This window comes from Pan paniscus, chromosome 3, assembly GCF_029289425.2.
Source record: "Pan paniscus chromosome 3, NHGRI_mPanPan1-v2.0_pri, whole genome shotgun sequence".
Taxonomy (NCBI): Eukaryota; Metazoa; Chordata; class Mammalia; order Primates; family Hominidae; genus Pan; species Pan paniscus.
The window spans coordinates 24,509,382-24,527,524 of record NC_073252.2 but is presented as its reverse complement, the minus strand read 5'-3'; the positions used below and the strand labels follow the sequence as shown (position 1 = coordinate 24,527,524).

General features: G+C 39.6%; 1 protein-coding gene across 1 annotated transcript in view; it reads left to right on the top strand.

Annotated features, from left to right (window-relative positions):
• PPARGC1A (PPARG coactivator 1 alpha) overlaps positions 1 to 18,143 on the top strand; it is a 680,601-nt gene that overhangs the window by 195,933 nt on the left and 466,525 nt on the right. The window lies entirely within an intron of this gene.

The following is an 18,143-nucleotide window of genomic DNA, read 5'->3' as shown; positions in this document are numbered from 1 at the left end:
TTTGAAGAATAACCTGGGGAAGGTATTAAAAATACAGGCAGTCAAGAGTAGGACTGGCAATCCAGTCACGCAGGTTTAGAATAGGACTCAAGGACCTCGATGTCTGAGACCTTGTGTGGAGACAGATACTTGTTCCGCATTTGTGTAGGAATGGAAGTCACCAGTGTGAGGGTAGGCACACATGCATTTGCGTGGTTGTGCACCTGGATGCATGTGGACTTACAGGACCTGGAGCTTTGAGTCATAGTTCCTTTTCTGACAATGTGACTTTGAGCTCCTCCCCAAGCTATAATCATGGCTTCTACCTCAAGAGAAAACAAGTGGTAGGCATTTTCCTTGTTTACTGGAGGGATTCAGGTGATTGAAGGTGGCTGCTGCCCTTTCTTTGAGTCTTGGGAACTCTAGTGTAAATGTACTGTTGAGCCCCACTAAACTTTCATTAAGTCCTCCCTCTGCTTCCTGGATGGCTGAAAGCATCCAGCTATAGGGTGTAACGATCACTTTGTAGTGTTTTTATATTTATGCTTTCCGTAGCTTTGCAATGTCAAATGTCATGTTTTCCTTCCCTCATTTCCTTCAATTCTTTCTCGCTTCCCTCCTTTTATCTTAGGTGCAGAAATCAGTATGAAACTTCGTATTCACAGAAGCAGCTCTATAGTTCTTCCCATTAGCCTGTGTGTATTATATATATGCATATCACTTGTGCATTTGTATTGGCAGTGCATGCTTATAAATGCTGCCATAAAGCTCAGTTCTTCCATCCAGGATGGGAATGGAGTTGTTAAAGACTGTTGATGAGGTGGCATCTCTTGGCCAACAGTTTTATGCTGCACTAGCTCTGAGCAGATAACATTAATAGGAATCACATTTTAAAGCTGTAAATTTGATGTAAAATACTAAATTTGACAATAATTGCATTCTAAAGCAAAAATCCTATTTATTAAAGGGTTCCTGCCTCTTCCTCATGTGAGGGGATCTGAAATTCTTGCTCATACTTGTCCCTAGAAATTATCTTGCTTTCTCTAAAATTCTGCCTTATTTTTCCATTTTCATAACAACTACATTATGATGTGACATATTTTTCCAGATATTTTGCTTGAATAAATAAATAGGATATTAAATTCAACTGGGGTATTAGATTATAAATTAGTTCTGTAATAGGCGTCATAATGTTATTTAGGTTTTCAGTTTACACAGACCTTGTAGCAACTCCCCAGAGCTATGCTACAGAATTAGAAGTAGATAGAAGTTGATGTAAGAAAATTGGTTTTTGTAATATGCTGATGCCAGTAGAGTTGTGCTGTGTGTAAATGTATTTAAATAGCACGCTCCTACTTACTTGATTGTACAGACAAAAGATTGATAATAATTTCAAATGATTGATTTGTTGGTGCTGATATTGGCCATATGTGAAACTAAAATATTTCTTTCCAAAATTGAAGCAGTACTTCCCGTGTGAGGGCTAAGAATCCGGGTTGTAGAAAGCATAAGACTATCCTCTGAATAGATGTTTCTTTTTCATCTGATTGGTGTAACAATGGTATCACAAATATTTCTTAGTGGCAAAGTTTCTTGGTCCTTTTAGTTATATTTCACATGGAGGAAGATACTCTACCCAGGAACCCTGTGTGGTTATTGAAGTCATTAGCAAGGAGGGTATAACCTTAGTGAATCATTACCCATGGGACACAAATGGAAAACATGCACATTTAATTTAAAAAAAATGTAGATTTGCTAGGTGAGGGCCAATAGCAGCTTAAAAAGGAAGCAACTGGGTAGCAAAAGGAATTTGTCTTTTTGGTGGTCCCTTTCATCTCCCTAAACCAAGGGTTGGCAAGTTATGGCAGATAAGACAAATCTAGCTGCTGCCAATTTTTGTATAACTCATCAGTTAAGAATGGTTTTTGCATGTTTAAATGGTTGAATAAAAATCAAAGGTGGAGTAATGCTTCATGACACATGAAAATGATATGGAATTCAATTTCAGTGTAGATAAATAAAGTTTTATTGGAACGCAGCCATGCTCATTTGTTTACATACTGTCTATGGCTGCTTCTCTACTACAACAGCAGAATTGAGTAGCGACGAAGGAGACCAGCTGGCCCACAGAGCCTAGAATCATCATCACTATCTGGCCCTTTACAGAAAATGTTTGCTGGCCTCTGCTTTACAGTAAAACCAGGGTAGACTTCTGTGTTCTGGTCATATCAGCAAGCCCTGTACTAGGAAGGGATAGAGTAGGAAGTGGATATCCTCTGCTTGGGACTTTGGTGACCAGTGAACAGTGACACTTTACCTAAAAGAGACAATATGAATTAACAAATGAGAAGGATTGTACTTCTTGGTTAAAAAAGTTGAGGACTGTAAAATCAGTCCAACTAACTTCTGTAGCATGAGTAGAAATATGATACTGGGATAAATTCATTTCCAAATATAAGGAACTTTTATCTGATTATCAAGAAGTTGGTGCCCCACAGGACTTTAAAAAAGTGCCCCGGCCAGGCACGGTGGCTCACTCCTGTAATCCCAGCACTTTGGGAGGTTGAGGCGGTGGATCACCTGAGGTCAGGCGTTTGAGACCAGCCTGGCCAACATGGTGAAACACCATCTCTACTAAAAATACATTAAAAAAAAAAAATTAGCTGGGCGTGGTGGCGGGTGCCTGTAATCCCACCTACTCAGGAAGCTGAGGCAGGAGAATCGCTTCAACCTGGAAGGTGGAGGTTGCAGTGAGCCGAGATCATGCCATTGCACTCCAGCCTGGGCAACAAGAGTGAAACTGTCTCAAAAAAAAAAAAAAATGTGCCCCGAGGGGCAAAAGCTATTTTAGAGTCTCGTCCATACAACACTATTGGAAGATGCCTTGGGCTGGGCAGGTGAGACCTGGGCCTGGTTGTTTTTGTCTCTAACCAGCCCTGACACTTAGGAAAATTCTCATTCTCTTTCAGGTTTTGGTCTCTTCGTCTGTAAACTGTAGTTTCTGGACTCAATGACCTCTAAAGTCCCACTTGGTTCTGAGATGATACAGTGTCTCTGATAATGGGAACCATCACTAGCATAAGAAGGTCCCAGTCCCAGGAAAGAGAGTCTCTTCTTTCTGGTGTCTTTGTGGCTTCCCTTGCCTCTAAAATGCTGCATTTCATTAAGGGTTCACAAGTCTTGACATGTTTGTAAAGAAAGACACGGCAGGAATTCATATGCCTCGCCTTGTAACAAACATGTTGTGAATAACCTATATTTGGAATACAATTTGTCATAGTGATGCGGGCAGAGTTATAAATTTGAGCAGCTTCTGAAATGCAATGTTTTATTCTTCTCAAGCAGCTCCCCAAGCTCTCCCACTTTACACTTTGAAGGGAGTCTTTATTGGAGAAGCTGCTCTCGATTTCCGAAGAATGGGAACATTTGCATTAAACGATGCAAGAGATGCCATTGTAATTTCATGAGAATTACCCTTTCCAATGAATGTTCGATTAAGAACCAAGTAAAATCCCTTGAAAGTGGCTGGAAGATAAATTAGAGCTGAGCTGCAGTTAGGTAGAACTAAATTTTATTCCTTCCCTTTAAAATGGTTTTTAATTGATTTGGCATACTTTTTAAGTTAATAATGAATACTGTACCTGGGTCTGCATGATCACACCTGTGAATTAGATCTATTGCGCTGGAAACAGCTTTCCCTTACAGAGGACAGTGATTTTAATGAAGAGTCTCTGCTTATTGCACCAGTGGAAATGTGGTTCATGGTGTTTCAGACAGTTCCTTAATTAGCAGTCTGGTCTGTTCCCCTGAATATTTTACCTGAAACAGTATGGAAATGTAGAAAGGAAAGACGCTTTATGATGACATTGGGGGTTCTTCTCCACTTTGTGTGAGGATCTTGGAACTGGAAGAGTTGTGCAAATATGTAGTAAGGCCCAGAGAATTTTTAAAAGGGGTGGAAATGGGTAATTCTAAATAAACAATTGGTTCTTATATTAGAATAATGTATTTCACACAAGATTTTTTTTTTTCTTTTTGTTGTGGGGCAATTGTATTACATTTCTAAATTAGGGCCTAGTGATCAGGTAAGTCAGGGGGGTATGACGTGGGTGGAGTTGGGAATTTCATGGCACTTGCATTCACCTGTTAGCCTCCTCAGTGGTTCTCTGGCATTATGGGTAGAGCACAGGGTGTATCCTGGATCCATACTTAAAGGCCATCGTTAGAGACAATAGGAAGGGCTCAAGAGAGGATGAGTGTTAGGAATAATGCTCAAAATCCTAAGGTACTATGAATTAAATAATAAAAGATTGATCAGATTATTTGAAGAGAAACCTCATCATATCCCACGTGAGCTAAAGACAGACAGAGGTGAAAATATGTAGGAAGAACATAGCATCATCCCATGGACTCAGCACTGAGTGAGAAAAAGGAGATGGAGAAAACATGGAAGGAGTCAACAGAGGAGAAAACCCAATGCGTTTTGAAGAATGCAGTCCCTGAGAGACAGAAGCTAACAGTCAGCACACCTCCACCTTAAATAGAACACTTGGTCACTTTTATGAAGACCAGGATCTTAAAAGCTTAGGAAAATGAATGATCTGAGTGTTAGTATAATATAAGAACAAGTATGTATACCATACATGTATATACATACATGTCTATCTCAATACATAGATGTATTGAGGACTTACCATGTTCCAGGTGCTAGGCTAAGTATTACACACAGAATAATCTGCTTTTGTTGTTACAATACCCCTCCAAGGTAGGTACTACTATGTTTTCCATTTTAAAGAACAGGAATCTAAGGCACAGAGAACTTACCTTTAGCCCAGTTCATATGACTAGAAAGTCAAAGACCCACCGAGATTTGAACTCGGCTCACGCCTGTAATCCCAGCACTTTGGGAGGCTGAGGTGGGTGGATCACGAGGTCAGGAGATTGAGACCATCCTGGCTAACATGGTGAAACCCCATTTCTACTAAAAATACAACAAAATTAGCTGGGGTGGTGGCGGGCGCCTGTAGTCCCAGCTACTCGGGAGGCTGAGGCAGGAGAATGGCGTGAACCTGGGTGGTGGAGCTTACAGTGAGCTGAGATTGTGCCACTGCCCTCCAGCCAGGGCCACAGAGCGAGACTCCATCTCAAAAAAAAAAGTAAAAGGACAAGGATTTAATCCTGGAAGAATGACTCCAAATCTCATGATATGCTGATTCTGCAGAGGGAACTCAGTCTGCTATTTAAAGGTGGAGGAGGAATTGTGCATTTCTTGAACTTGAACAACAGGAGTCAGAGTGAGGGCTGCATGGAAGGGCTGCCAGTTCCCATGATGCACTTGAGCAGTAGACCCCTGCATGCTCTCTTGCTACCAAACTGTAATTAAAATTATCATACAGTATAATGATTTCTAATACATTTCAGAACAAATCACCATCTTATATCTGACATGTTGTTAATGTTTACTACCATAATTACCAATTTGAAATATAAGGCAGCGATTTTTATTAGTTTTTGGTTATGTATAATTATGTCAAATATGAGACTGCAATTTAGATTGAACCGTATTAGCCATGATCATACAAAATGATTATACTGTGTATTTGACACCCTGGGTATTTTATGTTTTTATAGATTTTTTTCCTCCAAACCATAAAGAATTATTTAAAGATAATCCAAAGGTTATTTGTAATGGTTTTCATTTTAAGAGTTTTAAACTGTAAACTTTTAAACTGTAAAACTCTTCATTTTAAGAGTTTAGACATACCAAAAATTGAATTTACTAAACCATCATTTGACCAAAAGGAATAGGAGCTACCAATCAGTGGATATCTTCGGCATGCTGAACCCTTTTCTGGGCACTTTGCACATTAAATTTGTAATCCTCACAAGTTACACGACTTTCCTTTTTCCTGACCAGGTAATTGGAATGCAGAGAATTAAAGAGATTTTTTTCTATGTAGTGAATGGTAAAGCTGAAATTCATGTTCATAATCTTTCTGGGAATTTTTATCATGGGTGGTTAAAATAAGAGATCATTTATGATAGAATATTGCCACAGTACGTATTTCTATAAAATTAGTAGTGCCCTATATTTAATGAAATAACGTATATGCTGGTTCTTTTTAAGTATATTATATTACTCAGGGTTCTCTAGAGAAACAGCCAAGAGCCGATTTTACACACATACACAAACACACACAGAGAGAGAGAGAGAGAGAGGTTGATTTATTATAAGGGATTGACTTATGTGATTGTCAAGGCTGAGAAGTCCCAAGAGCTGCAGTCTGAAGGCCTGAGAGCCAGGAGATGCAGTGGTGTAAGTTCCAGTGAAGGACAACGCAGAGGGATCAAGATAGCAGATGGTGTAAATTCCAGTCTGAATCTGAAGGCAGGAGAAGCTATTTGTTCTATTCAAGTCTTCCAGACATTGGGTGGGAACACAGCCCACACTGAGGAGGGCAATACACTGTACTCAGTCTACTGATTCAAATGTTAACCTTATCCAGAAACACTCTCATAAATACACCCAGAATAATATTTAACCATAGAGCTGGGTATCTCATGGCCCAGTCAAGTTGACACTCAAAATTAATTATTACATGTATTATCTCATAGTTAAGTTCTATTATGTCCATTTTAGAGCTGGAAAAACTGAGACCCAGAAGTTTAAGAGCTTTATACAAGTTTGCACAAGTTAACACTGAAAGATCTAGGCCTTGAACTGAGGACTTTTGAATTAAATTCCTGTTTGCTCAGGACAGACTGTTACCAGCTTCCTTTGTGATTGTCAGCAGGAGACCAAAGCTGCCCCTTATTACAACAAGCCTTGAGTTTTTTTGTGTGATGATGATAATGATGATAAAGTGTGATGATGAAGGCAGCTAATGGTGATTAAAGACTACATGCTAAGTAATATACTTTTATTATACTCGCATAGTCTATGTAAAATGTCCCTTTTATAAAGTGACTGAGATGTGGAGAGGTTCTCTCTACACAGTAGTAGAGCTAAGATTTGAATGTAGAACTCAAATTATCATACAGTACAATGATTTCAAATACATTTCAGAACAAATCACCATCTTATATCTGACATGAATACCAGAGTTCATTCTCTTATGTGTTCATTCTATAGAGATAATAATCAAGTCACTTCTTGAGATAAATGACTCTGATTCCTTATCCTTCCCCAAGAAGACCCATTTTTCCACTCTCAAATATTCTTGTCTTAACACTTCCCTGAAAATTCTCCATTTTATCAATACATTTCAAAAATTTGGTCGTCAAAATTCATTAAATTCATTATGTCAAATATTGATATTTCAATGACTAAAAACAAGCATAAAAACAAAGAAAAAATGCAAAACCCAAAATCCAGAAAGATTACTTCCTGGTGCTGGTACATTATCAAATTATTTAAAAGAAATACATAATTTAGATTTTAAAAGCAATAAAACTATATTAGAGAGATAGTTACATATCTTAATTCAATCACAAATGTAACTTCATAAATTTCCACCCACTTGTTCATTTACACATACTTTGTTTTAAAAAAAAAGGAAGCTCCATGAGGGAAGGAAGGGGCTGACTATGTGTATTCTGTTCTTCACTATACCTGGTTCTTACAACAGTACTCGATATAGTAGGAACTCCATAAATATGTACGGATTAAATAATGAATCAATGAAGTATAAATATTAGTTTGCATTTTGCTTTTTAATTTTGTTAATACATCCATATATTTTAATCAGAATTATTTTAAATATTGCTTAAAATTAAGTTTACAAAGTAATTATTAGTGAAGAAATTTGCATCTTGACAAACAGTGACATTTTTGTCTATGATTGATTCTCTTGACATGCATTTTACTTTTTTGGATTTATGCAAAATTGAAACTATATACCTTTGTAAAACCAAAGATTGTTCTCTCTGAGGTCCTGTTTGGTAGCCATAGAAACGCTTTAAACAAATTTGTTCCTGCATGCACCTTGTATTACTTATCTATGAAATCTGTGCCCAATATAAGAGCATCTATTAGGAGTTTCTGATTCCATCAGTGGTAGGGGGTTTGCTGGCTGATCTCCACTCACGTTATTAGCCATCATTGGACCAGCAACATGCATTTGCAAAGCCATCATTAAAAACTGGACAAGAGAGGGTTTAACCATGTGTTATAACTGAGTTAGCTGACTGGATGCTGATTGAACTCATAGCAGTGACCTTGGTTAATACTGGATTCTGTCTGAGCCATAGGGCACTAAACCAGATCACACTGAAAATTAACCCACCCTTTCAGCTAAAATGGAAAAAAGAAAATATTTTACTTATTATTGTTTTACTGGACTTTATAGTAGAGGGTCATTATGCTTGATTAAAAATGTAAGATCTATGACATGGATCCATGCCATGTACATGTCAAGATCCAGAACTTTATATTTTAATGAATCAAAATTACATTTTTTTGTTGTTTCTAGTGCTTCCAACATCACAGAGATGTATGAATAAGTCCTTTTAAGGTTCATCCTGAAAAAGACTTATAAATCCTTTAACTTAATTCTACAATTGATCCCCTAAGAAAAGTTAAATATCACTGTTGTTTGTAGATTGCTAGATCACCACAAAGATAATTCTTTTATAAATACAGATGGTGCCCTTATGGAAATTACAAGACAGTAAGTAGGTGCCCATAGGAAAAAAAAATGACACGTTGATTAGCTAATAAAATGGTGCATAGTAGAATTATGCTTCTTGGTCTACTTTGTGGCTTCCTTGAACTTATGATGCCCTGTTTTCGTTTTGGTTTTTAATATGTGTTCCTTCTAAAACTTTAAAGTATGAGTTTGATTGTCTTGAGTATAAAATGCTAATCATTGATGGACAGTGAACCATGCCTATGAAGCTTCCACCTCCTCACCCTCTTCTCACCCCAAGTCATTCTTCCTGGCATGAATTGAAGCTGAAACAATGGCCAGGTGATAAGAACACAACACCGGATTGATAGTCACAAAAGGAGGAGCCAATGAATATGTTATTCAAAGCTTATTGATATAAAAATGAACCCTTAGCCTTTTGGCATTTAAGGATGAAGGGGAAAGGGAAGGAGAAGGAACCTACATTTACTGAGTGCTTAGTGAGTGCCAGGTGATGGAAACAATCTCTGCTTTGGTTCCCTGCTGGGGCTTACGCCTTTTATTCTCTGTGGGCTACATTGTACCGAAATAACCATCCCTCTCTCTTTTTAAACATCAGTTAAAAAAAAAAAAGAGTGAAGAGGAATTTTATCATGGTATCAGGACATGGAGGGCATTTGCATATTAGCATTCCGCTGTTGCTACTCTGTTTGATGGTGGGTGGAATGTTGAGAAATGTTGCCCAACCTCTTGCAAATGGCATGTGAATAATCCCATAATCAGTGTAATGTATTCTGTTATGGGAGTCATCAAGTCATTCAGCTTTGAAGTAAGATCCAATTTTTAGAAAGTGGCTGATGAATGCAGTTTCAGGTATTTAGAGGAAGCTGATGTACCTAAACTATGTGGGTCTTCTGGTTGAACAAGGGAAAAAAGTACTTGAGGAAACTGAAGCAGACCATTCTAAAAATACCTAAGTTTCAGGATATATTTTCCTAGTGGCATAGTATTCAATTGAAGATTTTAAAATTAAACATGTCTGTGTGCTTTTCAATTTAGTGTTGTGGAAAGCTGAGTTAGCTGGTAGTGAGGAATGGGAAGATGGCCGCTTATTCTAAATCTGAGGATGGTACTCCCTCCGCCTCTGTTGTTCCTTCCCTAGATCTTTGCAGCCTGGAGTCCTCATTATTCAAGGCTCAGCTTAAATGTTCTTGCAACAGGGATGCCTTCCCTGAACACATTTCCCCTGCCCTTAAGCCGCGCTCTACCTCATCTCCTTTTCCTTTTTTTATTTTCTTCAAGGCCCTTATCACCAACAGCAATTCTTACTTATTTGCTAACTTACCCTCCTCTGGGATAATATAAGTTCCTTGACAGCAGAGACTCATGGTATTCACAAGACCCCAAACAATTCCAGGCACCTTGGAGGCACTGATGAGAGGCACTGATGGAGGCACCTACTGACTGACTGACTGAATGAATGCTAAACCCATGACCCCAAGATCCTGGGGCTCAGAGGGTTACTTTCCACCTGCATCATCTGCATCACTAAGCAATCTAACAGAGCAGCTGCATTTTTCCTCCTACAACACGAAGCAAATCCTCAGCGGCACACCTTAGGGTCAAGGCCCACCCAAGTCCATCTGGTCCCAGGTGGGAGACCGCAACTTATTCATTGGGCAGTTCTGATTCCCAGCCAGGCCACAAGCCAGCAGCCACTGCAAAATGCTGCAGTGTCCCTGTTAGTTAAGCTTCACATTACTTAAGACATACATTTCAAAAATAACTCCGGCATCTCTCGTTATGTTCTGTTCTTGATTTGCAGTCTGTAGCAATCCAAATCCCATTAACGCCGGAGCCCTTGTACAAAGCCTTTTTACGGGCTTGGGTTAATTTAAATCTGTGCATTTGTAGCCTCCTCTCCCCCAAACTTAGGTTTTTCAATGACTCCCTTACTCCCCTCTTTTGTACATGTGCTCCCCCTCTTTTTAGTCCTTTCCTCTCTCCTTCTCCCCTTTTCCTCCCTCCCTCCCTTTCTTCCTTCTCTCTCTCTCTCTCTCTATTCTTTTGCCTCCTAGAATGTGGGTGAGTCTTAAGGATTCTTTCTTTCTGCAACTGAATTCTAAGCACATGAGAAACGATTTTCGCCCTAGTTTTCTCTTTGACCACCTCTTCCACTTCAAGTGTATCTAGTATTCTAACATTAAGTAAGGTCTTCATGGAAAGCCCCATATATAAAATCTTCATGTACAAGTAAGCAATTTTTGGACTAATCATAGGTGTATCAACACATCCCTATGGAATTTCTTTTCTTTTTTTCTGCCCCCTGGCATCGATTGTCTGTTTATGAAAGTAATGCCTTGCTCACTGTGAAGCATTCGGATAATAAAGAAAACCCAGGGTGACTTTAAGCAGAAGCCTTCCCTTGTGTAGTCAGAAGAGGATTTGGCTTTCAAGAGAAGAATTAACAAAACTCGTTTTAAGGGCCCATTTATTGCAGAAAATAGTGGAATTACCTGTCCAAGGGAATGAGAAGTGTTCAGATGTTGCCGACATTTCCCCCAAATGCACTGTGGTCCCAGAATAATGACTTCTTTTTATGGGAAAAGGAGGAGAAGTTGCCTTGGTTCAGTGAATAGGAAACACTGGTACTAGGCTTTCTTGGTGTGCACAAAACTACGCCCAAGTCTGCCTTTTCAATGAAAGCCACTAGACCACATCAGAACCAAATAGGGTATATATTTCTTATCTTTTGATTTATTTGTTCTTTTAACAAACCCACATTTCCCAAAGTCTTTTCCATAGAATAACTGTCACATGGGAGTTTTCCATGCCAAAGGGTTCCATGGTCACATACACTGGGGAAACATACATTGTATGACATATACAATGTCATACATTGTTGACAGTTCTTGGAGATATGTGATGTGCATTAGCATATTAAACTATGAGAAAGCCTGAAGCAAAGAGAACTGTGCTACCTCGCTTCTTTGTTGTTTCTAAAACTTATTTCACTATGAAGTCTCTCTCTTTTTTTTAAGTAACACCTGCAAGTATTCCCCAGATCCATTTGGCCACAAAAACAGAGGAAACAAATAGGCAAAAGCAGTTCTTGTACACCTGCTCTGGGTGCATGGTCTTTGTTTGGGGCTGTTGCATTCCTGTTGTGCTTCTTATTCCTTGATAAGAAGATGCATGAGACAAGAACTCATCTCTCTAATTCTTAGTAGCAGGCACTGTGCTGGGTGCTTTCCTTGCATTACTGCATTTGAACTCCACGGCAGCCTGGGTTCTGCATGTTGCCGATGAAGGTTCTAAAGCCCTAAGAGGTGATGTATGTAATTTGCCTTGGGGCACTTAGTGAGATAGGTGGTAGAGTTGAGTATAGGATCACGGTGGCTGACCTTCTGCCAAGGCTCTTGATGCTTCCAAAGCTCATGCCCTTCAGCACAGCGAATGCAGTCCTCACGGCACCTTTTCTGCTCTTGTGGGCCCTTGGTGGCATTCACTGGTCACTTTTCTGAAAAGAAACTGTTCAGCAGTGTGGCATCACAGACCTCTCTTGGTGGAGACTCTGTGCACCCTTCACATGCAAGTAACTGGAAATTGAGTGTGTGATGTGTGTGTACACATACATGCAGTTGAGCCTTGAACAACATGGGTATGAGGCGTGCCAACCCTCCACACCATTGAAAATCTGGGTATAACTTTTGATTCTCCCAAAACTTAACTACTGATAGTCTACTATTGACTGGAAGCTTTATTGATCACATAAACAGTCAATTAATAAATATTTGGTATGTTATAAGTATTCTATACTTTATTCTTAGAATAAGGTAAGCTAGAGACAAGAAAATGTTAAGAAAATCATAAGAGCTGGGCAAGGTGGTTCACACCTGTAATCCCCCACTTTGGGAGGCTGAGGCAAGCGGATCACTTGAGTACAAGACCAGCCTGGGAAAAATGATGAGACCCCATCACTACAAAAACATAAAAAATTAGCTGGGCATGGTAGGGCACACATGTAATCCCAGCTACTCAGGAGGCTGAGGTGGGAGGATCCCTTGATTCCTGGAGGTCGAGGCTGCAGTGAGCTAAGATGGCACCACTGCACTCCAGCCTGGGTGACAGAGTGAGACCCTGTCTCAAAAAAATAAAAATCATAAGGAAGAGAAAATATCTTTACTATTCATTAAGTGGAAGTGGATCATCATAAAGGTGTTCATCCTCATTGTCTTCACATTGGGTGGACTGAGGAGGAGGAAGAGGAGAGGTTGGTCTTGCTGTCTCAGGTACGGCAGAAGTGGAGATGGACAAGGTGGAAGGGGAGGCAGGAGAGACGGGCACACTTGGTATAACTTTTATTGAAAAAGACCTCTGTATAAGTGGATCCATGCAGTTCAAATCTGTGCTGTTAAAGGGTCAACTCTGTGTGTCTGTGTGTGTGTGTGTGTGTGTATACACCCACATATGTGTATATATATGTCATTTTTCTTGAATCCACTACAGAGCCTAAAACACAGTAGGAACTTGATGAATATTTATTGACATGAAATGGGAAATAAACTCTGCATGAAATGTGACAACTGTCCATGCACTCTCTCATCTCTTCTGCTTTGTTTTATCACCATTGGACATATCGATAGTGTTTGTTTGTTTTACATTTACTTGTTTATTTGCTTACAGGGTGTCTCCCCACATTTGGGCTTGAACTTTTTTGGGGGAAAGGTCTTTAGGTCACTTGTTTACTACTGTGAACCTACAGTAAGTGCTCAGTACATATTTAGAAAAAGAGTAAATGGTTAGATTCAAGTTTTCTACCATGACTTCTCTTTTCCAAAATTTCCTCACATTGTTTTCTGTACTTGTCAACTCTTCTCTTTCAGGAGTAGTTAAAATCTACGTAGGACTGTAAGTAAAGGAAGCCCAAATCTCAGCTATTCCAGTGTAGCAAATATTGAAGCGCTCTGTGTTAATGTGCATGGAGCCGTCTGCAAGGCAGAGCCAGCTACCAAGTCTGATGTACAGGAAGTTGTACAGCCCTGAGGACAGTGTGGACAGTCACCACTTCATGCTTTTTACCACAGCCATCACTTGCCCAGCACAAATCTCTTCTGTAGAAATCCCAAGTTAAAAAAAAAAAAAAAACCAGGGAGCAGCTATCCTTTCATCCACTAAAACCACATCCTGCTGGGCTGCTTAACTTGAGAAGTAAAGGTATTTCAATATAATTAATCTCCTTTGCAATCTTTTATAAACAATTCTTGGAAGGGGTCCATAGATTTCATCAGATAGCCAAAGGGATCTGGAAAGCTTACAGACCCCTGAAAAGCCCTGACTAATAAATAGACTGGGTGGAATATTTTCATTGGTGCGTAGGTAAGGGCAAAGGATTGAAAAATGGTTTCCTTTACTCTTTGAAGTTAAAAAAAAAGGATGTGTTCGTTTCATGTTTTCCTTTGCCTTTTTCACTCCTTGTGTGTGGTGGGTACTGTCAGAGCCTCACCCCCCAGCCCCACACCTTCATGGCAGAAGTGCTTCTGATATCCTGCAGTTTGGGAAGGCAGGTGAAGTCCACTCCTTGGGCAGGGCCACTTTCACTTCTGCGGAACCACCAGAATGAGCACAGGACCCGGTGTGGAATGCAAAGTGTAGTTGAAAGGCATTCTGCCAAAATGTTTTCTGAGGACGGGTAGAGATTGAAGCACACCCAGCCCTGATTGGATTACCACGGGCCCAGAAGCACTTTATCCTCCACTGCTGCTACGAGGGGTGGGAAGGGAGTTATGGGGCGGGGGGTGCGTGGTGACTTGGTGGGGGTTGGGAGGGCGGGTCTTAGGCGTGCATCTCCTGGCTTTGAGACTGCCGCTGGGAATATTAAACTGCTTGCCCCAGAGATAACAGTGAGGGATTCTTAAGTATGGGTCTGTTGATAACTTACCTTTCATTTGGATTATGTTGTATAAAATCTTTGTCAAAACAGGCTTTTAGCACACACAGCTTGGTGGAGGCAGATTGTGCATCTGTATCTGATTGTATTCAGAGAATAAACTGAAGCTTTAAAAAGGGATACACTTTCATAATGGCTGTGTGTTGGAGGTGGGGAGGTGGAGGAAAAAAAATTGACATGCTGGATCTTTAAGTAAGAAGGGGCCCTTTAATAGTCAGAAATAGGCAAATAGGAGAAGGGAACGGAAGAAAGCATGAATGAAATAAAATAACCAGAAATATATTACAATTCACAAAAGTGGTGTTTACTCAATTACATTCTCGTGACTAATGTGAAAATAGCTGAAAAAATTAAAAGCTCTTCCTAGGAACAAATTTATTTTGTTGGACCACACAGAATAAAGCAAATCATAATTGGCTGTGATGAATTACATCCAAAGTGAAAAATGGAAATAAAGCAGGTAGTCTGCCTGCAGGGGACCTAGAGTTCCTATAGAAAGAGAAAGTGTCCTGTAACCAGAGGTGGGTATCTTGGTTCCAAGGGAAACCAGATGACACAGGAGGAGGAGGAGAAGGGCAGGGAGCAGTCCTGAGGATTCAGAAGTGTGTGTGGGTCTGGAGAGGTCAGAGGCTCTGAAGATTGAGCCATTTGCTCTGTAGGCTGAGGGAGAAGGAGTGCCAGGGCAGGGATTCAAGAATGTGGTCCAAGGGGAGGGAGAGAGAGATTTGCCTGGCATTGGCATTTTTGATGGATTGTAGTGATGAGAGATGAAGGCTAGAAAATGGAAGGCAGAAAGAGGAACAATGGAAACATTCTCTATTACCCAGAGACTCTCCCAGTAGGGTGGAAAGGCGTGGGGTGATGTGGTGTGCTGATTTCTGTGATCTTCATGAAAACAGGCCAGCGAAACTGACAAGGAAGCAAGCATAGAGCTGGTTGGAATAGGAATACCCATGTCTTCCTATTTACGTGGGATGTATGAACCCATGTGCACAGAAGTAACTGGCAAAACTTATTGGGGAAGCGTCAAGGTGGAAATTCATAGCTGTTATTTTTGTGGCCTCTAGCTACAAGGGCTAACAGGTGAAGATAGTCTGGAGACCCAAACTGGGAAAATAAATGACATTTTAACATTTTGTCAGGTAGGCAATTTAAAAATAAACTTGGATTCAATATATACCATTAATGCTAGAGGTTCTGTTATATCAGTGCAAAAATGCCATCTTTTCCATAGCAGTTAAAAAAAAAAAGGCATGTTGTAGGGGGTGAGGAACCATGTATAGGAGAGGCATATGTGATTGTGACAGCAGCCCCACAAAGCTATTGAAAACATACCACGACTCTGCCCTCCAGAATTAACACCATAACTTATGTCAGGGACTCACTATTATCCTCATATCAGCTCTTGGATCCTGTCCAGTCCCATTAGCGATTCCCATGTTGATTGCTCTGTTACTCGTGAATGTTAATTGCTTCTAAATCTCTTTGGATGTTCAGATGCTTGGGGAAAAAATTCTGACTGGCGAAGGTGTGAGTTTTATTAATGTGCAAGTAAACAAGAAATCTGTTTAGAGACCCAAGTGGAGTGTCTGTGACTCAAGATGCCATAAACAGCTGATGTGGCATCTTTCTTTGCATGTCTGTCATATGTTGGTGGTGTGAGAGTGAGGATGGGGGAACAGGGTTTCAGTGATCACTGTGTTGTGTGTCCAGAATCGGTGTGCTTGTAGATGTAGACAGACATGCACATTCTTGCCTCCGGGATTCCTACTTTGCTTAGTATGAAATGATGACCTTGCTACCTTTGAGAGAAGCTTATACTTAGTAAGTGCTATTAAATCAGAAAATGTAAAAATATGAGTATAATTTGGCCTATCACCTAGTTTTTGAACTAGAAGGAACTTCAGAAATTAGCTTCTTAAGCTTTATTTTACTCTTGAGAAACAAAGGCATAGGGGGAGGAGAAGTTAAGGGCTCACAGCAGAGCTGGCCAAGAAGCCAGGTCACCCAACTCGCACCCTGGTACTCAAGATAACAGAAAATGATAACAACAGGTGTTTATTATATTTTCTAGGAGCATTTCACTGAGTCTTTGTGGAGTTTTAATTTTTTCCTTTGGGTGGAAAAAATCTATGATGATTCAGTATTGAAATTCATTTATTAGTAATTATAACAGTATCTCAGCAAGAGTAAAAAGATAGAAAAAAGGAAGAGCACCTAGTTTAATGCTGTGATTCATGAATTCAATCGATATTCGTGGAGTGCCTTCACACTAGAATTTAGCAGTACATAAAAAAATTCCCTGTATATACTATTGCTCCCAGGTTACAAACCTGTAGGCTAGGATGTAACTGTACTAAATAGTTTAGGCAATTGTAACACAATGGTAAGTATTTGTATCTAAACATAGAAAAGTTACAGTATAAATATGATATCGCTGTATTATATTGTTATGGGACCACCTCATATATGTGGTTGGTTGTTGGCTGAAATGTCGTTCCGTGGCATGTGAATGTATTTTAAATAGGATGGTCAGGGAGACATCACTGAGCAGGTATTTAAGCAGAGATCTGATGAAAGGGAAGGAGTAAGCCATAGAAATACTGCAACAATATTGGCCCAAGCAAAAAGTTCCCGAGGTGGGAATGTGCTTGGGTATTTGAGGATGAGTGAAGGGGTCAGTGCTGTTGCAGAGGTGCGTAAGGAGAAGACAGTGAGAGATTGTGACCCTCACATCATGGGCTTTGGGAAAACTCAGGGCCAGTCATTTTAAGGAGACCCATCTTTTAGTATTTCTGTAATCCCAAATAGTATGGCTCATACACAGAACCCAAACTCATCCTTTTTTTGGAATATTTTCTGAAGGTGCCATCTTTCTGGGATTGGTGTCTATGACTTGCCAGGAATGTCTAGAAACTATCAGATCTTTTTGTAGAGCTTTTGATTAGAGTGGTTGTCATAGTAATAAAATTATTGAACCATAGGATTGTAAGTTTCTTGATGGTAGGACCTATATCATATACATTTTTGTGTCCTCCAAGAAGCCACACACAGTTCTAAACTTACACATAGTAAGAACTCAATAAATACTGATTATTTTTTCAATGCATGAATAAATGGTCTGAGAGTGGTAGAAAGGATGGGATGTCCTAGAAAGGACTGTTAAAAATACACCCTTCTAAAAATGTTGTTAACGAAATTACTTCTGAAGTATTCTGACTTCCTTGCAATCTTTTTAAAAGACAAGTCCATATGCTGAAATGTGAACATAAGTATATAACAAACTGAACAGTAGTAACATTATTTTCAGGCCAAATTTTAGTTGGATGGTTGCATTTTGTCAATCCAATTTTTTCTTCCATGTTTTAAAATGGATATGGGAATTTTTCCAATCTTATCTCTAGTATTAAAAGAATATTGGTGTCTGGGCTCATAAAAGCAAGGAGTTGCAACTCATCACTGTCTTACTCTAAAATGTGTTTAATATGTTAAGATTGTGGTGAAAATGACTTAGGAAATATCAGTCCCCTTGGGAAAGATGGGTGGTCAAGATGCATTGTGATGGGGAAGGCCAAAATGGTAATTCT